Here is a 14,857-nt window from a genome sequence, read left to right as displayed (position 1 = left end):
CTCAACATCACTAATTATTAGAGAAATGCAAATCAAAACTACAATGAGGTATCACCTCGCACCAGTTAGAATGGGCATCATCAGAAAATCTACAAACAACAAATGCTGGAGAGGGTGTGGAGAAAAGGGAACCCTCTTGCACTGTTGGTGGGAATGTAAATTGATACAGCCACTATGGAGACCAGTATGGACATTCCTTAAAAAACTAAAAATAGAATTACCATATGATCCAGCAATCCCACTACTGCCCATATACCCAGAGAAAACCATAATTCAAAAAGACACATGCACCACAATGTTCACTGCAGCACTATTTACAACAGCCAGGTCATGGAAGCAACCTAAATGCCCATCGACAGACAAACGGATAAAGAAGTTGTGGTACATATATACAATGGAATATTACTCAGCCATAAAAAGGAACGAAATTGCGTCATTTGTTGAGACATGGATGGATCTAAAGACTGTCATACAGAGTGAAGTAAGTCAGAAAGAGAAGAACAAATATCGTATATTAACGCATGTATGTGGAACCTAGAAAAATGGTACAGATGAACATTTGCAGGGCAGAAGTTGAGACACAGATGTAGAGAACAAACGTGTGGATGCCAAGGGGGGAAAACCGTGGCGGGGTGGGGACGGTGGTGTGCTGAATTGGGCGATTGGGATTGACATGTATACACTGATGTGTATGAAATTGATGACTAATAAGAACCTGCAGTATAAAAAAAAATCAAACAAAAACAAATACTAACGCTTCTTTGGGTTATTTGTATGGAAATATGTTAATATAAGTGTTTCAGACATTACATGAAATTTCTAAAAATCTTATATGTTCTGGTATAATGTTATAAGTCATAATTCTAGTTATTACTTTAAAATGTATATCTCAGAAATAACTAAATTTCCTTGTCAATTTCAAAAAAAAAAAAAAAAAAGTCCCGTGTCTATTTATCAACACTGGACTTTCCTTGCCTGCTCTCTTTCACACTGCAATCAGTCAACATAGCCTGTTGACTCTTTCTTCAAAACACATCTCACCACCTCCATCATCATCTCTCACCCAAAGGTCTCTAACCACCGCTTCCTAACTGAACTCCTGCTTCATTTCTTGTACTACTGGAGTATCTACATAGCATAGAGCATCCTTTAAATTTAAGTCAGACCACTTCATTCCCCCACTAGAAGCTGTCCAAAGGCTTATTTGACACTTAGAATGAAATCTGAAAGTCCCACATGATCTAACCCTGCTATTCCTCCAACCTCATCTCCTGCCATTCTAACTCCTGCTCACACAGCTCCAGACACGCTGGCCTCCTCTTGAACAGATCAAGCATGCCCCTTCCTCAAAGCCTCTGCATTTGCTGAACCCTCTCCCTGGAAGCCTATTCCTCCAGATGCCTTTGCAAGGCTGGTGCCTTTAATTCATTCAGGTCTCTGCTCAAACGTCTATTTAGAAAGGCCTTCTGAAACAAATCATTCTAAAACAGAAAATATCACTTCCTATTCCCTCTTCTGGCTTTTTTTTTTTTAAAAAAGCACTTGCCCCAACCCAGCATGGGTTGTTGTTACATGCATGTTCATCATGCTTAGAGTATGGCTGCCCCACTGAAAGGCAAGGGCCGCCAAGGCCAAGATTTGTCTGTTTTGTCGACTTACTGCTGTAATTTCAGGGCTGAGGAGAGGGCTTGGTTCACAGCAGGAGTTGAATAAGTATTTGCCAAATGAATGAATGAAATCACACAATTCCTGTTTATCTAGTAGCTAAACAAACTGATAAAAATAGCACACATATTTTAAAGCATTATTATTTAAGCTATACCCTTGAAGCTAGAATGCCTGCCAGACCACAATCATTTTATCTCAGCAACAGAAGCGCTTGTGGGCCAAATAGCAGAATACAACATTGTGTCGAGGCAGCAGTCACTAAGTTAGAAAAATGCTTCTCATTAAGAATTAAACATTAGGGGTGGGGAAGGAAAGGACTGGGAGTTTGGGATTAGCAGATGCAAACTATTACATATAGGATGGATAAACAGGTCCTACTGTATAGCACAGGGAACTATATTCAATATCCTGTGATAAACCATAATGGAAAAGAATATGAAAAGGGATATATATATGTATAACTGAGTCACTTTGCTGTACAGCAGAAATTAAACACAACATTGTAAATCAACTATACTTCAATAAAAAATTTTTAAAAAGAATTAAACATGATTATATACTTAAAAGCTGCTATGAGAGTAAAGCTTTAAATGTTCTCACCATAGTAACAAGAAAATGGTAATTACATGAGGTGAAGGATGTGTTAACAAACCTTACTGTGGTAAACATTTTGCAATATATGTGTACCAAATCATTATTATATGACTTAAACTTACACAATGTTATATGTCAATTATAGTTCAATAAAGTTAGAAAAAAAGAAGTTGTCCCAGCCAATCAGATTCATAGTGGATTTATTTGGAATTGATAAAATACAATTTGTAGTGAATTCAGATTCTGAAAGAGGTGACAACCTAGCTCACAGAACTCTCAATATGTTTACAGATCCAATGAAAATATGTTCATATATATGAAATAAATATTTTTGGTGCTAAGACTAAAAGAAAGAGTTAAACATATGGTAGCAGATGGAAATATATTTAAAGCCATCTTATTTAAAGAAATAGATTCAACAATTTTTAATTAAGTTTGATTACAGAAATTATTTTAATGAACTACTGATGACTAGAAAAGTTTCAGATATTATCATCTAACTTGAATGTAACTGCTTTAAAAACTTTCTTGTACCTTATCAATTCCCTAGCAAACTATACAAAGCTATTATTCCAAGTCTCCTGTATTAAAACCCTCAGAGTGCTTTCCTCTCAAAAGGTTTAAATATGTCTACTTCACCAAGATGATTCACTATTAACTCACAAAAGCATCCGAGTACATTCAAAAAAATTGGTGCCATACGTACATATATAATCTTATTAACTCAGCCTAAAGAAAACACATATGACTTTGCAGACTTTCATGAGGGAATTCTAACATCCTCTAGGGGGCTCTAAATCCACAGACTAAGAACAGAATCACTGAACAAATGGTTGTAACTATGAGAAATATTATAGTTAATGAAAATAGTACTGAAATGGGCTCTTAAAGATCTGTATGCTTTGGGGACTTCCCTGGTGGTCCAGTGCAGGGCGTGCAGGTTCGATCCCTGGTCAGGGAGCTAAGATCTCATGCCTCACAGCCAAAACCCCAAAACATAAAACAGAAGCAATACTGTAACAAATTCAATAAAGACTTTAAAAATGGTCCACATCAAAAAATCTTTTAAAAACAGATTTGGGGGCTTCCCTGGTGGCGCAGTGGTTGAGAGTCTGCCTGCCGATGCAGGGGACACGGGTTCGTGCCCCGGTCCGGGAGGATGCCGCGGAGCGGCTGGGCCTGTGAGCCATGGCCGCTGAGCCTGTGCGTCCGGAGCCTATGCTCCGCAACGGGAGAGGCCACAACAGTGAGAGGCCCGCGTACCGAAAAAAAAAAAAAAGATCTGTATGCTTCATTAATTAGTTCTGTTACCTTGGGTATATAATGCATATTCTGTGAACCTCAGGGGTTTTTTCATCCATAAAATGTGGACACAGTATCTACATTTATTTTGTGCCTGGCATGAGCAACATATTAGGTACTAGGGATACAAAAAAAGGATAAAATCTAGTATGTGTTCTCAAGGACTTCCTAATCTAATAAAACGAGTTAGACACACAAGCAAATGGCTTCCCCAAAATATTACGGGTATAATGCTATGGCTGAATGAAGGCTGTACAATGTAGAGTACAGACAAAAGAGAAGGAATGACTGAGAAGTTAGGTACCTGTGCCTAGTCTTAAAAGACAAGTATGGGGGTGGGGGATAAGTATTTGCCAGACATAAAGAGGATAATTGGTAGGGGTAGACTTCTAGATACAGGCAGCCAATCAAGCAAAGGCACAGAAGTGTGTGACTCAGTACATTCAGAGAACTACACATGGCTCGCTACAGTTTGGGGGCATGTGTTGTGTGTGTTAAGAGTGAGGCAGGGGTAGGGGAGGAAATGTATAATGAGATAAGGCTACAGAGACCAAACGTACACAGAAGCCAGTGTTAAGAAACTGGGACTGGACTTCTCTGATGGCACAGCAGTTAAGAATCCGCCTGCCAATGCAGGGGACACAGGTTCGATCCCTGGTCCGGGAAGATCCCACACGCCGTGGGGCAACTAAGCCCGTGCTCCACAACTACTGAGCCTGTGTTCTAGAGCCCGCCCACGAGCCACAACTACTGAAGCCCGCACGCCTAGAGCCCATGCTCTGCAACAAGCTACTGCATTGAGAAACCCACGCACCACAACGAAGAGTAGCCCCCGCTCGCTACAACTAGAGGAAGCCTGCACAGAGCAACGAAGACCCAACGCAGCCAAAAATTAATTAATTAATTTTAAAAAAAAACAAACTGGGACTTTGCACTGTGGGAGATGGGAAAAGAGTTTAAACGGATTAACATGATTAAATTTACATTTAAGAACATAAACTTTGGCAGTAAAGAAAAAGATGAGGTGGTTTGGATGGAACTAGATGAAGAAAGACTAAGAAATTGTTGATAGGCAAGAACCACTGGCATTTTTCACAGAACTAGAACAAAAAATTCACAATTTGTATGGAAACACAAAAGACCCTAAATAGCCAAAGCAATCTTGAGAAAGAAAAACGAAGCTGGAGGAATCAGGCTCCTGACTTCAGACTATTCTACAAAGCTACAGTAATCAAGACAGTATGGTACTGGCACAAAACCAGAAATATAGATCAATGGAACAGGATAGAAAGCCCAGAGATAAACCCACGCACATATGGTCGGTCACTTTACCTTTGATAAAGGAGGCAAGAATATACAATGGAGAAAAGGCAGCCTTTTCAATAAGTGGTGCTGCGAACACTGGACAGCTACATGTAAAAAAATGAAATTAGAACACTCCCTAACACCACACACAAAAATAAACTCAAAAGAGATTAAAGACCTAAATGGGGCTTCCCTGGTGGCGCAGTGGTTGGGAGTCCGCCTGCCGATGCAGGGGACACGGGTTCGTGCCCCGGACCGGGAAGATCCCACATGCCGCGGAGCAGCTGGGCCCGTGAGCCATGGCCGCTGAGCCTGCGTGTCCGGAGCCTGTGCTCCGCAACGGGAGAGGCCACAACAGTGAGAGGCCCGCGTACCACACACACAAAAAAAAGACCTAAATGTAAGGCCACTATGAGTCTGTCATACAGAGTGAAGTAAGTCAGAAAGAGAAAAACAAATACCGTATGCTAACACATATATATGGAATCTAAAAAAAAAAAGAAGGTCATGAAGAACTTAGGGGCAAGACGGGAATAAAGACGCAGATCTACTAGAGAATGGACTTGAGGACACGGGGAGGGGGAAGGGTAAGCTGGGACAAAGTGAGAGAGTGGCATGGACATATATACACTACCAAATGTAAAACAGATAGCTAGTGCAAAGCAGCCGCATAACACAGGGAGATCAGCTGGGTGCTTTGTGACCGCCTGGAGGGGTGGGATAGGGAGGGTGGGAGGGAAGGAGATGCAAGAGGGAAGAGATATGGGGATATATGTATATGTATAACTGATTCACTTTGTTATAAAGCAGAAACTAACACACCATTGGAAAGCAATTATACTCCAATAAAGGTGTTAAAAACAAACAAACAAACAAAAAAAGTAATGTTGCAGTGGCAATGGAAAGAACAGGACAAATCTGAGAGATACTGGAGATAGAAAATAGATTTGCTGACACCTACACTAGGGGAAGGTGAGGTAGAAGTTTCCAACTCTGGTGACAAGGGTTGGGGGTGGTGTTATTCACCACAATTTCGTATCATATGAGAAAACACTTTATAAACTGAAAATTGTGCCTGGTATGGTTCTAAGAACTTTACACACTTAATCTTCATAACATCCCTCTGAGACGGGTACTTTGCCACAAAAGAAACTGAGGCTCAGGGATATTATGTAACTTACATAAGGCCACAGGGGTGAGAGGTGATAGAGCCAGCACACTATTATTATAGTCCTGGTCTCTACAAGAATGACTCAGAAATCATGTGGTTACACAGGTGAATTATTTTTGAGAGATGCACATTCAAGTACATAGAAGTAAATTGTTAGGATGTCTGGAACTCACTTGTATATGGCTCAAAAAAACTAAAAGATTTTTTAAATGCAGCAAAATGTAAACCACTGTTGAATCTGGTTGGTGGGTATATGGTGATCACGGTACCACCCTTCAACAGTTTCTGTAGGTTAGAATTTTTTCATTATAAAATGATAGAGGAAAATCCTTTAGAAATTCTCAAGCCATATCCTTCTTGCTACCTTAATACAATTTAATTCAACAAATACGTTATTGACTTGTTGGAACCTAGCCAGGTCCCCTAATCTCAAGGAGTTCACAGTCTAATTACAACCAAAATGCTGTTCAAGATAGGATGCATAAAATGTTTCCAATGACATAGCAAAATATGAATCAATTTATGCAATTCAGAAATTAAAACCTTCAAATATAGCTTCACTTAAAAAAATTAACACATGAAAGTAACGCTCCACCTGATCTACATAAGAACTCCCCTTCTAAACCCTTCAGTGGTCCCAAATGTCTTCAAAGACATTTTCATAAAGATATTTTACATAAGGGGACTTCCCTAGTGGTCCAGTGGGTAAGACTCTGCACTCTCATTGCAGGGGGCCTGGGTTTGATCCCTGGTGGGGGAACTAGATCCCGCATGCATGCCACAACTAAGAAGTCCAAATGCCGCAATGAAGATCCCATGTGCTACAACTGAGGCCCGGCACAGCCAAAATAAATATATATTTTTTTAAAAGATATTTTAAATAAACCCAGAACACTAGATAACTTGCTAAATTTTCTTTCTTTAATCAAGTTCATCAGACTATATGACCTACTACCCATCCCTGTTGCCATCATATACTATGGTGTCTCTCCTTCCTTCAACACCCCCAAACTCCAGTGATCATTTGACCCTACCAAGACTTTCAATCCATTAATCCTACCACCTTTTTTGCTAATCTTCACTCTCCTCCTGCCTCTGCTTCCCTCCTTACCCAGATAGCATAAACCCCATGGTCAATCATGGTCACTGGCTGAATGTACTCTCAATTTGCCCCCTCACTCGTCTAAACCTCAATCCCAGTTAAATCCAATGCGGGACTTCCCTGGCGATCCAGTGATTAAGACTTTGCCTTCCAATGCAGGGGGTGTGGGTTCGATCCCTGGTCAGGGAACCTAAATCCCACAGGCGTCAGGGCCAAAGAACCAAAACATAAAACAGAAGCAATATTGTAACAAATTCAATAAAGACTTTAAAAAAATGGTCCATATCCAAAAATCTTAAAGAAAAAAGAAAATGTTTTGCCTACTCCTAATTTATACCTGTGTATGAGAAAACCAACACACACAACCATGCTAAATATCACTTTAAACTCATGATCACAAACCCTATACGAGCCCTTATTGATGCATGATACGCACACTATTACTTCCCCCGTCCATCCTTCACTCCCCCACTCTCCCAGGCAACTAATTCATACCACCATCTCTCCTCAAATCTCCAGCCTCTTCCCCTCTCCTTATTCTCAGCTCCTTGCTTCCTACTTCACTGAGGAAATTGAAGCATCAGAAGAGATTTTCCTCAGGCTCCCTGCTTCAGTCTTTGCTCTCAGCCTACTCTCAACACAGCAGCCAGAGTGAGCCTGTGAAATTCTAAGTCAAATCACATCACTCCTGTGCTCAAAATGCTCCAAAAGCTTCTTTTCTTGGCTTTCCATGGTCTGCCTCCATCCCCCCTACCTCTCTGATCTCACCTCCTATTACCAGAAGACCATACAACTTACCATCTAAACTAGGACACTACTGGGAGTGAAAGTGGACACTATTAATAATTTCATTGAGACAAGAGACATAAACAAGGACATACGACGACTCTCTTACCAGATCCCTCATTCACTCTGCTCCAGCCATATTCTCCAACATGCCAGGTATACTTGCACCCTAGTACCCTTGTACTTGCTCACCACCCAGGTCTCTCACTTCCTTTGGGTCTTATCAAGAGTCATCTTCTTCAGTGAGGTCTTTCTTGGTCACCCTACCTAAAATTCCAACCCCTGCCCTGCCACACACACATACTACCTCTCCCTGCTTTAGTTTTCTTGTTAGCACTAGTCGTATTATACATTTCACTTATTTATCTTATGTACTGTCCATCTCCCCAAGAAAATGTAAACTCCCTAAGAAGAGGGATATTTGCCTAATCTCTTCCCTGCTCTATTCACACTGACTAGAATAGAACCCGTCACATCATGAGCATTCAGTAGTACACATTTGCTGAATGAATATATGAATGAAAAAGAGGTATTTCAATAACCTATTCACGTTAGAAACATCATAAGCAGAGGTAGAAATAACACAGGAGGAACAGAGGTGTAGTCTTTGATGGACAGGAAAAGAAGAGGTAAACAGTATGAAATTATCAATAGATGCTAAATAAAATAAGCACACCATACTGAAAACATTAAATATACTATGTGGAAGTTTCATGAAAGACTTAAAGGAAAAACAAAAGTGCTCAAAATTTACATTTATTCCTTACTTCTTAGCGGATAATTTCCAAACTCCTTAACCTAATGTTTAAGGGCCAACCTTGCCTTAACCCTCACCTCCAGTCCTATCTCACACTATTTCCCTATATGAACCCTCCTGTCCCAGCAAATCTGCCTTATCATTTTTATTTTTAATTCACCTTCATATTTACATCACCTTATTTGCTCCTTCTAATTTCCAAGGCCTGGCTCAATAAAACCTTCCTTCCCAACCATATAGTCTGCCCCAGTGATAAATCCCAACTCTGAACTCTTAAAGCAGTGCTTATCCATACCATTAAATTGGAACTGTTAATTTTTATTTTCATCTTTTTTTTTTTTTTGGCCGAGGTGTTCGGCTTGCAGGATCTTAGTTCCCCAACCAGAGACTGAACCCAGGCCCTCAGCAGTGAAAGCACCGAGTCCTAACCACTGGACCACCAGGGAATTCCCTATTTTCATCTTTAGTGTCTATATCTTGTCCTTCCAGCAAGAATGAAGGGTCCCCTCAAAGGATGAGAACATCTCTTAGACCTATGCATCCCCAACCCCCAATACCACGGCCAAACACAAGAAGTTCTCACATATCTTTGCTAACTGCATTGTCACAAGGTGCTCTGTGCTCTCATAAGTAAAATCAAAGGATTTTTAAATTAACATTAGGCACGTTTCACAATAATAGAACTTTTTTTTCCCTGAAATTTGCCAGCATTTTCCAAGTTAGATAATTTCTTTTTGGAGTGGTCAAAAATTGGACTTTGAAATTCTATAAAATTCTATAAAAGCTCACTTGCACTTGCCACATTTTCTACAAAAATAAAAGCAATTATACCCATACATGTCAAGTCAGATTTTAAGCTTTTCAACTCATGAAGACTTATCACCGAGAGCCCAGCAGGGAGATTTTAGTTGAAGTAGTGAAGCACATGGGGTTTTTGTATCCTTCCAACACCAGTATAGAGGCTGGAAAACTACAGCCTGTGGGCCAAACTTGACCAGTTGCCTACGTGTATAAATAAAGTTTTACTGGAACACAGTCATGCCCCTTTGTTTATGTATTATCTGTGGCTGTTCTCATGCCGCATGGCTAGATAGTCGCCATAGTCCTCCAGAGTCCATATGGCCCACAAAGCCTAACATATTTACCAGCTGGCCTTTTACAGAAAAAGCCTGTCAAGTGCTGATAAGCAAGCATACCTACGGTAATACAGAGCATGAAAAGGAGGCACAACCTGATAAGGTGAAATGCGTGAATTAGAAAGTACATTAACAGTTCCAAGGAGGATACACATATTATAAATGTTAGCAACTATGCCTGAACAAACCCCTGTGACCCAAAAGAAGGACTCTAAAGTAGGGGGAAATTATTTCAAATGTTTTATGGAATGAGAATCATGTTTCATATTTTCTTTGATGAAAATTTCTAATTAAAAGCATCCCAAGGGACTTCCCTGGGCAGTGGTTAAGAATCCGCCTGCCAATGCTGGGGACATGGGCTTGATCCCTGGTCCGGGAAGATCCCACATGCCGTGGAGCAACTAACCCCATGCACCACAACTACTGAGCCTGCGCTCTACAGCCTGCAAGCCACAACTACTGAAGCCCTCGTGCCTAGAGCCCGAGCTCCACAACAAAAGAAGCCACCGCAATGAGAAGCCCGTGCACTGCAACGAAGAGCAGACCCTGCTCTTTGCAACTAGAGAAAGCCCACACGCAGCAATGAAGACCCAAAGCAGCCAAAAATAAATTAATTTTAAAAAAAAGATCTCACGGGCCGCAACTAAGACGCGACGCAGCCAAAGATAAAATAAAAATATATAAATTTTTTTTTTAAAAGAGGTAAGGTATGGAATTCCCTGGCACTCCAGTGGTTAGGACTCGGTTCTTTCACTGCAGAGGGCCCAGCTTCAATCCCTGGTTGGGGAACTAAGATCCCACAAGCCGTGCGGCGCAGGCACCACCCACCCAAAAAAAGAGGTAGGGTAATTTTTATCATTTCACTAGGACACAATGAGACATACTCCACGTCCATCACATGACAGAAGTGACCAAAACGAACCTTTCCATGAAAATAAGTGGTAAATATCAGAGTCATAACTAAAGAGGTGAGACAGACAACTTGCTAACATGATGAAACCTACACTCGTAAAAGGCTTGTTAAAAGTGAAATTAAAGGCCAACTATCTTCAATCGAAGAGCATTTTTAGTAACATAATATGCCACACACAGGTATGGCTTTGAAATGTGAGAATAAAGCATGCTTTGCAAATAAATTAATGTGTGTAAGATGATCCAGTTAAAAATTACAGAGATGATGACAACTAAATGTAACGTGGTATCCTGAATGGGGTCCTGGAACAGAAAAAGGACATCAGGTAAAAACTAAGGAAATCTGAGGGCTTCCCTGGTGGCGCAGTGGTTAAGAATCCACCTGCCAATGCAGGGGACACGGGTTCAAGCCCTGGGCCGGGAAGATCCCACAATGCCACAGAGCAACTAGGCCTGTGAGCCAAAACTACTGAGCCTGCGCGCCACAACTACTGAAGCCCGTGCTCCTAAAGCCCATGCTCCTCAACAAGAGAAGCCACCGCAATGAGAAGCCCACGCACTGCAATGAAGAGCAGCCTCCACTCGCCGTAACTAGAAGAAAGCCCGTGCGCAGCACCAAAGACCCAACGCAGACAAAAATAAATTAAAAAATAGGATATAATAAAAACATTTAAAAAAAAACCTAAGGAAACCTGAATAAAGCATGAACTTTAGTTAATAATAATGATCAATACTGGCTCACTAATTGTAGCAAATGCACCATTAATATGAGATGTTAATAATAACAGGAACTTGATTCTGGGTATATGGTAACTCCCTGTTCTATCATCTCAGTTTTTCTGCAATTTAAACTGTTCTAAAAAGTAAAGTCTATTTAAATTTCTTAAATTACATAAACAGGGGCTTCCCTGGTGGCACAGTGGTTGAGAATCTGCCTGCTAATGTAGGGGACATGGGTTCGAGCCCTGGTCTGGGAGGATACCACATGCCGCGGAGCAACTAGCCCCGTGAGCCACAACTACTGAGCCTGCACGTCTGGAGCCTGTGCTCCGCAACAAAAGAGGCCACGACAGTGAGAGGCCCGCGCACCGCGATGAAGAGTGGCCCCCTCTCGCCGCAACTGGAGAAAGCCCTCGCACAGAAACGAAGACCCAACACAGCCAAAAATAAATAAATAAATAAAATTTTTTAAAAAATACATAAACAGGGACTTCCCTGGTGGCGCAGTGGTTAAGAATCTGCCTGCCAATGCGGGGAACACAGGTTTGATCCCTAGTCCAGGAAGATCCCACATGCCGCAGAGCAACTAAGCTCGTGCACCACAACTCTAGAGCCCACGAGCCACAAATACTGAGCCCATGTGCCACAACTACTGAAGCCTGCACGTATAGAGCCTGTGCTCCACAACAAGAGAAGCCACTGCAATGAAAAGCTCATGCACCGCAACAAAGAGTAGCCCCCCGCTCGCGCAGCAATGAAGACCCAACACAGCCAAAAAATAAATAAATAAATTACATAAATAACATAATTCTAAAACCAAGCATCCAATTTAGCAACTTTTTTCAGTATGAAAAAAATATACAAATTTGAGAAATGCATGTGAACACTGTAATTTATCAGTCTCCAACAACCACCATCTAGAAGGATTAGCAGCTATCCCATGATGTCCCAGAACCCATTTACATCTGGTAACACATTGCGATGTTTAAACTATCACACTAAGAGTATTTTATCTTTCAGTTCACTGTGATCAGAAACAAAATACAGAAACTTCCTAACACAAAATTTCCACAGCTATGTTACATTTTGCACTAAATCCTGGTCAACTGAAGCAAGGCAAATATATTTCCTAGCCAGAATTGTTTAAGAAAAGCCAGTTTTTATATTAATTTCCATTTAATATCAAACTTTAAAAAAAAGCCATTAAAAGTAGTAATGGTTGAGCCTGAAGAGGAGAGTTTTGACTGGTGGTAGTAAAGCATATGGGTGCTTAGGAAATAAAAACAATAATAACTACCATGCATTTCAGGCTCGTCATGTACTAGGCACCAACCAGGCGCTTTACATGGACGTTCTCATTTAACCTGTGTAACACTCGTGAAAGGTAAGTATTCTTAGCCCCTTTTTACAGATGAGGAAACTGAGGAAATTAAATTATTTTCCCAAGGTCAAGTTAATAACTAGCAAAGCTGAGACTAGAATCCAGGTGTATCTGGTTCACCCAGCTTTTACCCACCAAGCCATTTGCCTCCCAAGAGTGAGTGCTTTAATTTACAGTCAAGGTTACTTCTAATCACCCCACTCTTTCAACAACTATTAATATGTCAGTCAGTAGCTGGACAACTCCCCCTTTCTTGGAAAGTTTCAAACTGCCTGACAAAGTCAGGTTTAGTTGGACTTCAGGACTAAGTAACCTAAATTCTACTAAAGAAATGGTATATGAAAGTTTAGAAAAAGTTACTAGGGACTAATCTAGATTACTACCCTGATAATTAAACATACACACACATAGCAGGTGCTATCTAAAGTATCTTTTTTTTTTAATTTTTTTTAGTATTTATTTATTTATTTTGGCTGCACTGGGTCTTTGTTGCGGCATGCGTGCAGAATCTAGTTCCCCGACCAGGAGGGAAGTTCCTAGCTAAAGTATCTTTTTTTTTTTTTTTAATTAATTTTATTTATTTATTTTTGCTGTGTTGGGTCTTCGTTTCTGTGCGAGGGCTTTCTCCAGCTGTGGCAAGCGGGGGCCACTCTTCATTGCGGTGCGCGGGCCTCTCACTATCGTGGCCTCTCTTGTTGCGGAGCACAGGCTCCAGACGCGCAGGCTCAGTAGTTGTGGCTCACGGGGCTAGTTGCTCCGCGGCATGTGGGATCCTCCCAGACCAGGGCTCGAACCCGTGTCCCCTGCATTAGCAGGCAGATTCTCAACCACTGCGCCACCAGGGAAGCCCTAAAGTATCTTTTAAGACTTAAATGTGGGATTTCCCTGGTGGTGCAGTGGTTAAGAATCTGCCTGACAATGCAGGGGACACAGGTTCCAGCCCTGGTCCGGGAAGATCCCACATGCCACGGAGCAACTAAGCCCGTGCGCCACAACTACTTAGCCTGTGCTCTAGAGCCTGTGAGCCACAGCTACTGAAGCCTGTGCACCTAGAGCCCGTGCTCCACAACAACACAGAAGCCACCACAACGAGAAGCCTGCGCACCGCGACGAAGAGGAGCCCCTGCTCGCCACAACTAGAGAAAGCCCTCACACAGCAACGAAGACCCAACGCAACGCAGCCAAAAAAAAAAATACATATATATATATATAAATAAATAAACATTTTTTAAAAAGATGTAAATGTACTAACAGAGTTCTGGGTACAGCACTCTAAAGTAAAATACAATGAGCTCAAAACTAGCTATATAATCTCTAATGATTAATATAATCTTTCTGGAATTCAGTTTTTCAATGGAAAAACAAGGAATTATGGGTACCATTCCTTTCCCATAACTTACACTCTATGAATCTCCAAATAGATCCAAGTTCCCTAACTGGTTCCAGAACATCTTGGTCACCTCACTCTCTTTCTCTATGAGCTAACAGGGATTTTCTGTGGGCAGGTGACCTCAGATGGTAACCAGTACTGTCAAAGTGATCTATACTCTTAGCGTACCATCTGCCTTCTTCCAATGTGGGAGCGCATAAGATCAAAATGGCCCTTTATTGGAAAAGGTTCGGAAAATTCAAGATTATCATCTTCCTCCCAATCCTTCAAACTATTTAGAGTCTCATCATCTCAATAGTTTCCTTCCTGGTCTCTCCTTCCTACTGTTGAAGCAATCTTCCTAAAGCACAAACCTTGTCATGCTACTCTCCACTGCTTACAGGATAATGTCTACAATATGCTACAGGGTATCAAGCTCTCAGCCATAAATCCCTCTTTTTATAACTCCTATCTCATCTCCCACCATCTCTCCACTTCCCCAAAATCGGATTTTGCTGCCATACTATATCCTAAAGTCTCCAACATTTGCAGATGCTATTATCTAGGCTTAAGGGGCTCAAATCTTCCTTATCTTCAAGTGAACTCAGATTTCTCCTTTAAGGCCCAGCCCCCAAATCTCTTCCCTCTGTGAAG

At 41.2% G+C, this 14,857-nt stretch overlaps 1 protein-coding gene across 5 annotated transcripts in view; it reads right to left on the bottom strand.

The window, feature by feature from the left end:
• GAPVD1 (GTPase activating protein and VPS9 domains 1) overlaps nucleotides 1–14,857 on the bottom strand; it is a 73,318-nt gene that overhangs the window by 48,753 nt on the left and 9,708 nt on the right. The window lies entirely within an intron of this gene.

Source organism: Delphinapterus leucas, chromosome 6 (assembly GCF_059928025.1).
Source record: "Delphinapterus leucas isolate spDelLeu-1000000601 "Yukka" chromosome 6, BTC_Dleu_Yukka2, whole genome shotgun sequence".
Taxonomy (NCBI): Eukaryota; Metazoa; Chordata; class Mammalia; order Artiodactyla; family Monodontidae; genus Delphinapterus; species Delphinapterus leucas.
Note: the sequence above shows the minus strand (reverse complement) of the source record. Positions and strands in the feature narration are given on the sequence as shown.